Below are 8,203 nucleotides of genomic sequence, written 5' to 3' on the forward strand. Positions count from 1 at the left end.
TTTATTTTTTTATATCGAGTGTCCCTGGTGTAGAGAGCTGAGTTTTAAGTTGTAATAATCAATATGCTTCAATTTCTTTGACTTTGAGTGTGACTGTGGTGTGGATGTTTGAGTCGCACAAAAAATAATTTTACGTGGATGGGGGCTCGGAGCCTCTTCACTCCTGCCCCCGAAATGTGAAAACGTTCTAGGTGTATCTGTGTGGGCATGCCAATTTCATTTTTATTTTTTATATTGAGTTTCCCTGGTGTAGAGAGCCGAGTTTTGGAGATGGTGAGAGGGGCGAGGATGTGAGGGATGGCGATGATGAGAGGGACGAGGAGGTGAGAGATGGTGATGATGAGAGGGATGATAATTTTTGATGACTCTTAATGAGAGGGGGGGGGTGATGAGAGGGATAAAGGTAATGAAAGAGATGGAGATGAGGATGATGAAACGAACGAGGATGTGAGGGATGGCGATGATGAGGGATGGGCCTTGATGATGAGAGGGACGAGGAGGTGAGGGATGGCAATGATAAGAGGGATGATGACTCTTGATGAGAGGGGTGCATGGAGATGGTGAGAGGGACAAGGGTGTGAGGGATGGGGATGATTATGGGAGGAAATCCCAGGGGGGGACGTGTCCCCCTACCAAAAATAGTAAAGGGACACAATATCAAATGTCCACCCTACTATTTTTCTTCTTGTATGATGGAGAACAAAATAATACACCATTCACAATCGAAATAATACATGTATTTAGGACTAAATTAATGACCTTATATTTGTGAAAACCCCCTTTTTTTTTCTTGTCAATTATTTTTGGGTTATAAAATGACCCTACATTTTGGGCGATAACCTTTTTTTTTATGCTTGTCAAATTTTCCAGCCCCAGGTCCCCCCTGGGGACAGATTTCCGCCCATGGGGATGATCAGTGGCGTAACTACGGGGGGGCATGCCCCCCCCCCCCCAATCGGCTGACAAAAAAAAAAAAAAAAAAAAACGGGGAAAAGGAGAAAAAGAGGGAGAAAGGAAGAGAAACGAAGTGGGAAAGAAGACATTATTGTTCATTATAATGTTATATTATATCATAATTATGTTATGTTATATTACATAAGAAACATTTTTTTTCATAACCTTATGAAACATAATTTGCTCAGGGCCTATGTCCTCATTGTTCCTGGTGCTCGCATTGTCTGTTTACCGAGATATATAATCCTGTTATACTAAAACCTCCCGTTTTCAAGTCAATATACACCAAACTGCCAAATATATTTCTTCGCACTTCGAGTTATTGTTTTATGTACAATAGTATGCTTCTTTTTCATCACTACCTAAAGTGATTGCCCCATTTTAAGGTCTTGATATAAAACATTTCCTGTCCGTGCTTGCGTTCGCAGTAGTGGATTGGTGAAATATGTCTGCTCTCCATGGATTCCTAGAATCAGCCCTTAAATGTCCCTCTTTCTAATCTGAATATCAAAAATTTTCAGCTCGCGCTTCGCGCTCGCATTATTTGGTTAGAGATCTACGTATGGTCTTCGTGAATTTCTACAAACAAGCCTTAAAATGCCCCTCTTCAGGTCTGAATTTCCTAAATTTTCAGCTCGCGCTTCGCGCTCGCAAGATTTGATTAGTGAGATGGGTATGTTAATCATGATTACAAGTGCTTTATGTGCATGTTTAGATGTAATTCTAACAAAATCAGCAAGCGCTTATTGGCACTCGCATTAGATGACTATGGTGAGATGTGTATACTCTTAATGCATTCCTAAAATATAGTCCTTAAAATCTTTCTGTTTTGGGGTCAATATTTACAAAAATTTCAGCTCGCGCTTCGCGCTCGCATTATTTAGCGAGACAGGTACATATCATGATTACAAAAGATTGATTATAATGTCCCTTTTTAGGTCTAAATATCAAAAATTTTAAGCTCGCGCTTCGCGCTCGCATTATTTGACCAGTGAGAGACATATCCGTTTAATGGCACTGTCCTTAAAATGTCTCTATTGGGTATACCTGGCAGCTGGGCGCGCTTCGCGCGCTCACTTAGTGACTCAAAACTTTTGCTGGTGCCCCCCCAATGCCGTGACCCACGGTACGCCACTGGGGACGATGATAGGGACGAGGATGATGATAGGGATGAGGATGATGGGGAGGGAAGGTGAAAAGCCGGCAGAGATGGATTTAAGAGGAAAATTCCGTCCGACGAATGCAGTCATGAAGATTCCGTCCCACATGATAACCCAAAATTATGGCTTGATTTTTGTTTTAAATCATGTTATGTGATGAAAATCACACTAGGCCCTACACGTATTTTGGTTATATTGAAAGAAAATAGGGGTAATATTTTTTCCAATTATCAATAAATTAAATTCTTCATTCAATAAAAATGACGAATTTATGATTTTGAATTTAATTTCTTTTATATAGCATGTGGTTTTTCTTTTTTATTAAATTTATTTTACTTTATTTTTCATCACTGTATCATGATTTTTGTCTCACCTGGATAGCAGAGTGAGACTATAGGCGCCACTTTTCCGACGGCAGCGTCAACATCAAATCTTAACCGAATAAGTTTCTGAAATGACAGCATAACTTAGAAAGTATTTGGACATAGTTCATGAAACTTGGACATAAGATTAATCAAGTATCACTGAACATCCTGCAGCGAGTTTCAGGTCACATGACTAAGGTCAAAGGTCATTCAATGTCAATGAACTTTGGCCATGTGGGGGTATTTGTTGAATAACTAATTTTGAATAACTATTTTATTGTAGTTTTCAAAGTCAGCACTGCTCCCGGGCACTGCTGCTATATTAAATCGTGTAATGCAGGTGTCAGGTAAGACTGCCAGTGACGTTCCACTTGTTGTATCATTACAGGGCTCTCTACTTAACTCAGTTTTTTTTATTAAAGAGACCACTCTTTCTTGAGAAAACAGAAATAATAAATAAATCATTTAAAGGGATGCTCCGGGATGAAAATATTTAATGAAAATATTTAATGAAATAAGCACTTTGATATAGTAACATTCACATATCAAAGTGCTTATTTCATTAAAATCTGACATCAAATAGCGGGGTTATTGAATTTAACGTTTAAAAATTAATCAATCTAATTTCATATAATAAAAGTGAGGATGTGACATCATAAGCTTGCTTATTGAATATCCATGTAGACACGCCAGACCTGTTTCACCAGAATAATGCAAATCATTCTTTAAAATGCAGCGATAATTTTGTTATTCCTTATCCGATTTTGATCAAATTTTTAATGTTTTCTTTGTTCAAATCATATCATTTTCAGCCTGGAGTACCCCATTATCACTGATATATAACTTATTAAATAATATTGCCACAATTTGTTCAAGTTGTTCAAATTATCTAGTAAATACAATAATTTTATTGTTACAGAAGCTTGTCTTAAGAGTCATTGAGAAGGTGATCATAGAGCTAATGCTTGTGTCAACAATTTATCAACCACGTGACCTGCAACTTGCATAATTTATGTAAATATATACAAAAAGTCAAAAATTTTCTAACTGGTACACCTTAAATGATTACATCCATAATCATGATACCAGGAACTAGAAAATGTAGATTGGAAAACAACACTAGGGCAACTAAGTGTTAGATACAAAGTTCAGTTTTCTAGAATGGGTGATATTCTATTAAAGAAAAACAAAAACAACATCACTCTAAAGGAACTGCAAATATTATTTGATAAAAACAAAACCCACTTCATAGTTTCTATTTGCAATATTGTATTGACCACCCTTCTCCTGTTTTTAATACCCAGACAAGCATGATTTGTCGTTACCCCCGGCCTGGGCCCTCCATGTACCTGTCATTTCTTTGTATTTTCCCTCTTTTTCTTTGTTTTTTCTATTGATCGATGTATCAGTGTTTAGTATTGTTGGCTTTTTTTATACCAGTAATAGAATATAAATTTAATTGAAGAGTGATGAACATAATGAGAAAGGGAGACAATGATTAGATAAGAATGGAGATAAAATATGATTTGAAAATATTACAATTTACAGAATATGACATATACATGTATATTTCTAGTATTCAAAGTTCACAATTCATTATTATTCAGGCTTACATTTTAAATTTAAACAAGTTAATTAAGATTAGTGATGCATTTTGGAACAATACTAACTTAAATACGTTTTACTTTGAATAAACAATTGGTAAAAATACAAAACACAAAACTTCTTACTCCATTCTTTCCTCCTGTAAAAAATTACAAACTAAATGAAATGGACATTAGTTCCAGTGGCGAATCAGGGGGGGGGGGGGGTTGCACATTCGGCCTCTCCCCCTTGAGAGGTACTCAAAAGGCAACTGAGAACCTTTTTTTTTCTTTGCTTGTCAAATTTTTCCTGGGGGAAACAAATTACTATGATTTGGCAGTGAAGACCTTTTGTCAAAAAATTCCTATACAAAATGCCCCCCTGGCCCTGTAGGGAAATGTTGGATCCGCCCCTGATTATATTTCAAATGGGAATAACACTGAGTGGCCCTAAAACTTGATTGAAAAAAATGTTCACAACTGTATAGGGCAAGGCTTCAGTCTCCAAGCTCACGACTGTGCAGGTACGTCCACTTCCATTGGCAATTCCGGCTGAATTCCACCCCGGCAGCCTGACATCCACCCTTAAGACCAAGAAATGAAATTAAAGAAAGTAAATCAGGGAAAAAACGAGGAATGGAAAGGGGCACAATAAATTACATCATTTTGTTTTAAATCCTGTAAAAAATAAATAATAATAATTAATTTAATTTCAAATTAAGCCCCCAAATAAAACATTTTTTATTGATGGCTACCCTCATCCCGGCATGCCCACACAGCTACACCCCGAATATTTATTTTTTCACATTTCGGGGGCAGGAGTGAAATCGCCCCGAGCCCCATGCACCCACGTAAAAGTATTTTTTTTGCGACTCAAACATCCACACCACAGTCACACTCAAAGTAAAAGAAATTGAAGCATATTAATTATTGCAACTTAAAACTCGGCTCTCTAGGGAAACTCAATATAAAAAAAAAAAAAAAAAAAATAGGCCTAAAAATAATCAATTTGAAGTTAAAAATTAAGCCCCCAAATAAACATTTATTATTGATGGCTACCCTCAGCCCGGCATGCCAACACATCTACACTGCGAATATTTTTTCACATTTCGGGGGCAGGAGTGAAGAGGCTCCGAGCCCCCATCCACGTAAAATTATTCTTTGTGCGACTCAAACATCCACACCACAGTCACACTCAAAGTCAAAGAAATTGAAGCATATTGATTATTACAACTTAAAACTCAGCTCTCTACACCAGGGACACTCAATATAAAAAAATAAAATAAAATGAAAAAAAAAATAGGCCTAAAAATAATCAATTTGAAGTTAAAAATTAAGCCCCCAAATAAACATTTATTATTGATGGCTACCCTCAGCCCGGCATGCCCACACATCTACACTGTGAATATTTTTTCACATTTCGGGGGCAGGAGTGAATCGCCCCGAGCCCCCACCCACGTAAAAGTATTTTTTTGTGCGACTCAAACATCCACACCACAGTCACACTCAGTCAAAGAAATTGAAGTATATTAAATTATTATCTTAAAGCTCTACACCAGGGAAAATAAAAATAGAAAAAATAAAAAAATATATAGGCTTATAAATATTTACAAAAAAAAGGCAGAGCCTATACGACACTGCCAAGCTTCAAGCTCTAGTTCACTCTCTCACTTCGTAATAGGTCCATGGTCAAGCTCAGCTCTTTGACTGTGCACGCCCACTTCCATTGGGGATTCGGGCTGAATCCCACCCCGCCAGTTTAGGCGGCCGAGCTACGTAGAATTGCGATGAAGAGCAGCGGACCGTTCATCGGTTGTTCGCTTCTTGCGACCAGAGAGAAAAGGTGAAAAACTTTAACAAAATCGTGCAAATGCACCAAATTTTATTCTTGTGATGAGAAAATGGAGTTAATGGAATACAATAATGTCCATCTTCTGTGATAAAAGTGGTAACTTGAGGAGAAATGATCACAAAATCAAGTCAGTTGTTGAGCGGGGCCGAGCCGAGCACCGACACAGTTAATACACGCGCGCCTATGGGAATCGCGAGCTGTCAAAAAACGCCTAAAATTACACTTTTTTTTTATTTCAGCGAAAAAAAAGTAATAGAAAGTGAAGAACATTACCATCAGACCATATCTCTAGAAAATCTTTACAAGAAATTACGAAATGACGGAAAAATAGACGCAAATTTGTGAGAAAAAAAATATCGTAATGGGTGGGACAACCCGGCCCGCGGTCCGAGTTGTCCCGTGGTCCGAGTTGTCCCTGATTCGACAACGCAACCAATCAACTATAAATTTATGGAATGCTGCATGGATGGAGAGCCATTTATGATAAGCCAAAGTAGAAAAAGAAGTAGCGCGAGGAAAGAAAGAAATTTAGAAATTTAGAAAGAAAGAAAGAAAAGTAGATCTATACAATAAAAGAATAGTTTGACATGATTATGAATATTCATGGAAAACAAGAGAAATGATTACAAACATAGGAGAGAAATCAAAATGTATATACTTCCCTCGCTCATTATACAGAAAATCCGAGCGCTAGGAGTACATGGTGAACATAAACAGTTTCAGTTTTTATGTTTTTCTCATTTGTAACAATATAAAAAGTACAAAAGTCATACAGATTGCATTTAATTTTGCAATTAAAGTAGTTTATGTACAATTTAACTCTATTATAATTTTGAACAAAAATGAATAAATAGGGAGCCTATAGTCCCTATACCTATTTCAAAATAACTATTATTTCTTATATTTTCTTGATTTTCTTTTTCTTCTGTTTCTCTTTCTTTGTCCCTCTTTCCCTTTTCCCTCGTTTTTTCCCGGTCGATGACCTCAAGTGTCTTAACTTGACTTATGTCTTGAGGTGATATTTTCGTACTTGAACAAAAATCGATCCAAACAGATGTGCATGCATACACTATATGCCAGACCGTACATGTAATCATTCTTTAAAAGCTCCATATTTCAGGCCAGCTTATTGAAAAACTTTAAGCTCGTGCTTTGCACTCCCATTATCATTGTTAAGTTATAGACGCATCTTAATTGTTCATGATAACAAAGCTGTTTGGAATGACAAATTTTCAGGTCTTAATACATATAACATCCTTAAATTTTTTTGTAAGAATAAAGCTAAGATGTACTAAAATTTCAGTCTTGATGGGACTACCCCCCCCCCCTAAAAAAAAAATCAGTTTTTAGCAGTCGAATGGGGAAAATGTGGATGATTTTTTTCCCTGTCGCCCCCTAAATTCTAATAGTTATACTTTCGCCACCAATTTTCAGAACATGGGAACGCCGGCTCCGCAATGTGGTCACAACTGAAAGTGAAAGCGAGGAGATTATTTAATTTGGAGGTATGATAAAAAGAGAAAGATGAATTTGATCGGAATTGAATTAAGGAAGTTCACCCGCCAACAAAAGTTGGGTTAATAAGAAAGTTTGACATTTAAATATTTAAATTTGCTTAATTTCAACAAAAATAAAATGTGCTCATTCTGGTCAGTATGTAAACATCTTGGTCCTTCTGCTGATCATGACTATAAAACACATTTTGATTCAATACCAGGCCTCCGTGGGCAGGTGGAATTTTTCCGTTGTGGGAGTCTGATCCAATAAAGATCCCCCCCCCCATGTTCAAATCTGCGAAAATAAAAAATGTTGCATAATTCAATATAATAACACATACAAAAGAGATAGTGAGTGCGTGAAATCATCGACTCGCTCATTTTTATTGGCCTTACCACTATGTTCTCAATTGTATATAAAGGTGAAAATTTAAAAATGTTGTTAACTTTTTCATTTCACATCCGATTTTGATGAAAAGTTCAACTTTGTGCTTATCTGTTTATTCAATTCAACTTTTCGTTTGGGTTGGACTTGACTTTGAATATGAGAACACTCGTCTTGAAATGGAAGGAAATGAAATAGATATACCCAACTTGTTACTGATTGAGGTAGAGAAGAGTACGGAAACATCACCTCAAGATATATAAGTCAAGTTAAGACACTTGAGGTTTGGTGACTTGAGGTCATCGATCGGGGAAAAACGAGGGAAAAGGGAAAGAGGGACAAAGACAGAGAAACAGATTAAAAAGAATCTGCTTTCAATACTATTATTTCAATCAGTAGGGAGTGTTT

The sequence above is a fragment of the Lytechinus pictus genome, chromosome 5 (assembly GCF_037042905.1).
Source record: "Lytechinus pictus isolate F3 Inbred chromosome 5, Lp3.0, whole genome shotgun sequence".
In the NCBI taxonomy this organism is placed as follows: Eukaryota; Metazoa; Echinodermata; class Echinoidea; order Temnopleuroida; family Toxopneustidae; genus Lytechinus; species Lytechinus pictus.